The following is a 6,000-nucleotide window of genomic DNA, read 5'->3' as shown; positions in this document are numbered from 1 at the left end:
ATTAAAAATTGTTTTGCAAGATATAAGGGCACAAATTTAATAGAAACCGTGACCGTTTCCTTGACCGTGTTGAAAAAGCGCTTTTTTTCACCATCGCGTCATATGACGTCACATGAGGTAGTCGTTTGCCTCTGCGTTCGCGCTCAGTGCAGAGTAGGTTGGTATTCAGTTGGAGCGGTCATGATTCAGTGTGTTTTCTGTGCTTATTGTATTTCAATTAATCATCGTCGTGGTAAATGATTGTGAATTATGGCCTGTCAAGACATCGAGTCCACAGGTTTCCGAATAAGAAAAAGGACGGTGCAATCTTCCGTGCCAGTGTGCGTTTTGTGCCGGGTAAGAGACGGGACTTCACTTCTGCTTCTGCTTTGAAAAACGCGGTAGTGTGTAGCGTTCACTATAGACCGAATGATTATAATCCCGGCGATATGTGCACACTGTCCCAGCTCCTTCATCGGGTCACCCGGTGACGGTCCACCGTCAGCATGTGGTTCGGCCGCCGGCGGGAAACATGACGCTCACGGATCCGTCAGAGATCACTGTACATCTGTTTTACAAAATGTGCCTTGTCTTAATTTAATTCATTAACATATCCTACATAAACTTGTAATGTAATGCATTTATGTGTTTGTTATTAGTCTGCAGCCGACACTATTATTATTATTATTATTATTAATAAAAATATAATATATTATGTTCTATAATTCATTTTCAATCTGTACAAACCGACTTTAATGTTTGTGTTGGCTGTTTCTACATATAAAGTTTTTATACAGTAAGACAGTTGTGATTGTGATCATTTTTTTATTCATCATCACCAAATGGGTCAATTCAAAGCCTTTATAAAGTCCCTCTTCCTCTGGAAACTGTCTCCTAATTGCTGACACACACAACACATGCAGGTAAGGGTCTAAGTACTAGCTTTGCTATTGCCTGATACATGATGATAATAATCTGTACAGTATTGTGATCTGAGCATAGTGTTATACATATCGTCGGCTAACGTGAATACATCTATAAGCTAACTGTTCTCTCGCCCTGTTCTCCTCACACTACAACTCACCGTTGTTCTGTCTAACCCTGGCCTGTCCTGCTCACTTGGCTTCATCTCAGGCTCATAATTATATGATATCATCATATAATATATAATTATATATCAATTATAAATGAATTATATATATATCATATGAGTAAACATTTAGGCTACAATTCCCTTTCCGAGCTGTCATTGCGATCCATTGCTTTCCTATTCGCTAGTTGATTTACTTTGACCGCTCTACCTCATGTTACGTCACTTCAGGTTCGGCGGTTTAAGAGATTTTCAAATGCGGAAGTAAAAATTTCTCACAAAAACAACTCCAGAAGCCTAAATAGCGTTTTATAAGTATATGTTTATATTTAAATCTAGTTCCTACATTATTTTTCTATACATTGGCTTACTGGGTACTCTAACCTGCAACATGGGCTTTAATGTAGTAAAATGTATATTACAATCAACCCACCTGTTCGTCTTGTGAACACTCAGCGTTAATTGTTTATTAATTCTAAGAAATATTCAATTCCGGGGAAGGGAAATGTCTTTTCTTACTGTAAAGTACTAAGAGCCTGTAGTCAAAATCTAAGTTTGCTAAAAGCAAAACCTTCATTCACACACAGAAACCGATTAAAATTTAAACCGTCTTTTGCCAGTTGTGTTAAACAGCGCACATCTCTGCCGTTCATTCACACACAGAAACGCGATTCACTTGAGAATGAAAAAAAAACTTACTACAGTATTCCATAGCTCAGGATCCGTTGTCCTCGAAATACCAGCACTTCTGAGGTACATTTTCCATTATTATTATTTCGATAGTATTATTCCTCACAGCGCTGCGAGACGGTGTAAACAAGTACAATGATCTGAATAAGCTTGATGTGTTTTATCGAGCTGATATGGGGGTATTCACAGTTTCCATGGATTGCCTCAGTCAATTGCGTTTGAATAGCGCGCGCTCTCCGTGGGCGGGGTCACATTAAAAATAATTCGCTGAGATGAGAACGACTGACATCTCTCTCTTTTCATACAGATTGCATAAACTGAGAATATTTGTTTTTTATAAAAATTACTTCATTTAAAAGAAGAGAATTCAAGCTTCATGCCTGTGTGACTGTTTGACTTAACTGACAGAGAGAAGGCAGAACTCGCTTCGTGTTTATTTTTATTTATTTGGCAAAAAGCACAACACTTTGTTTTTATTGTGAGTATACACAAAAAAAAAAATACACACTTAACAGGAGAGATTGATATATGAAACTCCTATGGAAAATCAAAGTCAACAGAGTATTTATGAGTCTCTTTTACACTGATAAAAAAAAACGAGCAGATCACGCCGGCGTGATTGCCGACCTCAGGGGGTTAATATCTATTTTTTATTTTTTTACGTCATGTGTTGTAGAATGCACCTGGTTGGCCGTGCCCGCTTTTGATGCTGAGCACAGGCCAATCCTCAGTCTGAGCTTAATTTGCATATCAGAGGTATAAATAGGTCCGAGTGGTCTAACATGTTGTCATTTGTTCAAGACAACCATCTTGGAGTGCCAGAAGAAGACGACATCTGGAAAAGCAGCGGAATGGCCAGTCCAGCAAAAGTGCAAAAAGACGGTGAGGACACGGTGGAAGGGTTCATCCATGACGTGTCACTGAGAAAGCAATCTAGGAACAGCTCTTCGTTTTTTCACAGCCGTTCTACAAAGCGCCAGACAGGAATACCACAGAGTTGTCATTTTTGCGATGGAGAAGCAATCCACTTTCAGTCAGGCCGAAAAGAACGGCAACGCAGTTAAGCTGCTGAACGTCAGGCGCAGCTTAAGTAGCCTAACTGATTTTAGAGCTCGGCCTCGCAGATGGAGTGTGTTGTGCTGTATTGTTGGTGGGCTCGGTTTTAATTGGGGACTTTGCCTGTTTCTTGTAGGCTTCTCTGATCCAGATGGATACGACGTCTTATGCTCCCGTGCGACCAAAGTGAAGGTGACCAGGCTGCCGTTTCTGTGTCACTCGCTGCCGGGATGAGTGTAGCGGAGGTGAAGGCTCTCGCTCCAAAGCAAAAGCGTTTCAGAGCTCAACCTGGGCTCTGAAAAAGAAAAGTAACGTTTTCTTTGTGGTTGGTTTATGCAGGTAAGAGAGGTCCGTGGGAAGGTTCAAGTACACGGTTGCTTAAGCAGAGTGGTGACGGTCAAAGGCTCGGACGTTGAGCTGAAAGAAGTAGTAATCTGCTACTCCATGGGATGGGCGAGATCAGCGTGACGCTGTGGGACACACTGCATGAAAATTGGGATTTCCGACCCCGTAAACGGCCGTAAATCTCCCAAATTTTCGGCAGTTAACGACAATTTACAGCCTGTGAACGTCGCGTTCGTCTGTGCCGAATATTGTCGGAAACGAACCATGACGTATGCAGAGCGCTCGCGCCGGAGGTGTGAATGGCTCTAATTACCATATGAATAGCAGCTCCCGCCAGAGAAAGGCTTGAATTTCCTCACTCACTATTGGTTGAACCCACGTGGTTTAAACAAGAAAAATCACTCGTGATTGGTTGGCAGATCTGTTACTATTGGTCACCCTCGCTCATTATAAATACAAATAATTATAATATTCATATAAACAATAATATATATATATATATTTTTTTTTATAAATTAAAAAAATTATAATATTTATATAAATTATGATATATAAATTATTTTTTTATATTCATAATATTAGGGGTGACCCCGAATAGTCGAAGATTCGATGCTTCGATAAGAGGAGCCTGATTCGACTACCGATCTCACGGTCAAATCTTCGCAGAGGTGTTATGAAACGAGGATCATGCCACTTTGGCTATATGAGGGCGCTCAATGTCTGATTTCACATAGAACTAGCTCTTATGTCGTTAATATTCAGCCTATTATGATAATGCTGTATATAAAAATGTGCAAAGAAAGAAGCTTTTAATAAATATTTTTTAACGTGCGTGAATAAATCCAAACACCCCGTGACAGATTTAAGTTTCACTTTCAATCCGTGACCGACAGAGGAGCGTCTTCGCGGCAAAGATTTAAATCTTTAACAAAGTCTGGGATAAGAAAATCTAAAGTGTGGATGTACACCATCAGAAAGGATATTCTCCATGGCTGGATTTAGCATCAGGAAAACCATGATCGCACTTCTGCCGGCCAACGTTAACACGTTTCACGCATAGACTGGGTTTCACGTTAGAATGTATTTTATCCGCGCGCACAATTTGAAAAGACTCCAACGGACACAGACAGAGTGAAAGACTGGATTTGTTCTCTCGATCAGGTAGGGTACAAGTGATTTCAAAACTTTTCAGCCGGTTCTAATTTGATTTTTGGATGCTGTGAACATTTTTTGCTAAAAAGACTGCCTCTCCAGTTTAGCATTTGTTTCTGCAGTTAAAAAGACAAAGTTGAAAATTCTGGCTACTATCGTTATTTTAATAATTTTTTTATTTTAATTTTATTTATTAATCTGTCAGGGTTATCTAATCTAACTATTTGTGGCTTGTGTTCTAAATATATGTTCCCCTGCACTTTAGGCATTTTGCTCACATTTGCTCATCTTGTGACTTGATTCTGATTTATTTCGTTGTGTATTTTTATTTATTAGAAAGGTATAGGCTTATTCTGTTCTAATTTAATTTAGTAAATTAATTGTTTATTTTTTCGGTGCGTCGATGTTGTGCTGTAGGCTGGCCTGCTCGCACAGGTAATTTAGCCGATTTAATTTGATTTGCATGTGAAATGCAAATCCTGTCTGCAGTGTGGCCTTTCTGGAGTTATTTATGTTATTTCTTAGTTTTATTGGTCCAAAATATTTTTATACATTTTCTTCTATAGCTTTGTGTGATTTTCTGTAGCCTACATCGCGGCTTTGAAACGTTAAAGCCCCTGAAGCTCCTGCGTACTGTCTCGTAGTATGTCTTACAGGCAGCTGGAAAACAATTAAATGAGAGTGATATGAATAAAAACAACTCAAGTCACAGTAAAATGAAACAAGGAGAAAATAGTAAAAGTTACTTACAATGTCGTCATGATCAGCGTCATGAAAATCTGGACTTGCAGACATAGCTCTGAGTAAATGTGAGGTTACGCCCTCGTTATGAGGCGAGGTTACTCTATGGAAACAAAATGTATGATTAAGATCGTAAACTATAACGGATCTATTTTCTTATACAAGAGAATGAAAGCATATTCTTTGAATCTTACCTTTAAAATGTTTGTAAGTTTTTATGAAAGTAAAAAAATAAAAGAATGTAAGATTCTTTTATTTATTTTTTTACCTTGCTCCAGTTCGTAGCGCCCACAATTTGTCTCAGAGTTGAGAAGATGGCATACTGCTTCCTGTAAATTACAGGATTATTTACAATTATTAAACAAATAATAGCCATCAATCCCATGACCTCTTGCTTTATGATGAAATCATGAAAAACAGAATATTCTTACATTTCACAAGGCCTGACAAAATACAAAAGTGACCGATGAGATGAATACTTACTGGGTGTCAACAGGTCTTTGCTCAGAGGTGCGCTAGCATCTTAAGGGCGAAAAAAACAACGAATATTCCAAAATGTACAATTATTGAAATCAAACAAAAAGGTAAGAATTGCCACACTCTGCTCTTCTAAGCAAGACTGTCTGAAACATGTCATTAAGCCAATAAAATAAACTGTTACCAAACTTGATTCTCAAGCAGTAAGTAAAGACCAATTTATAGTTATGCGTCGACCTCCCGCTGTAGCTACAGAGTAGGCTGTGTTTCACTGCCATTTCACTGCCAGGACGCTCCACTTGGCTAGACATGGCACAATCTTTATTAGATAAAACACATGAATAAGCCTGTGACTTATGTTGTACACAACACAATATTATGTTTAAGTTGTCATCAGTACTCACCAGTATTGTGCAACATGCTGGTGTCCTCAATGGGCTGCAGCTTCCTTCGTACATTATTGAAGGGGG

The 6,000-nt window shown here is 38.8% G+C and overlaps 1 long non-coding RNA gene across 2 annotated transcripts; it reads right to left on the bottom strand.

The window, feature by feature from the left end:
• Positions 1-4,928: 4,928 nt before the first annotated feature.
• On the bottom strand, positions 4,929-5,787 carry LOC309497470. 2 transcript variants are annotated; one of them, XR_014205540.1, is made up of 4 exons: positions 5,537-5,787; positions 5,322-5,382; positions 5,059-5,156; positions 4,929-4,972 (listed from the first exon to the last, which is right to left on the bottom strand). It is a non-coding gene; the product is annotated as an uncharacterized lncRNA (long non-coding RNA). The 2 variants fall into 2 exon arrangements; XR_014205541.1 differs by having other exon boundaries at positions 4,931-4,972; positions 5,063-5,156.
• Between the last annotated feature and the right edge of the window lie 213 nt (positions 5,788-6,000).

The sequence above is a fragment of the Leuciscus leuciscus genome (genome assembly GCF_965113295.1).
Source record: "Leuciscus leuciscus genome assembly, chromosome: 4".
Lineage (NCBI taxonomy): Eukaryota > Metazoa > Chordata > Actinopteri > Cypriniformes > Leuciscidae > Leuciscus > Leuciscus leuciscus.
This window is presented reverse-complemented; position numbering and strand designations above follow the sequence as displayed.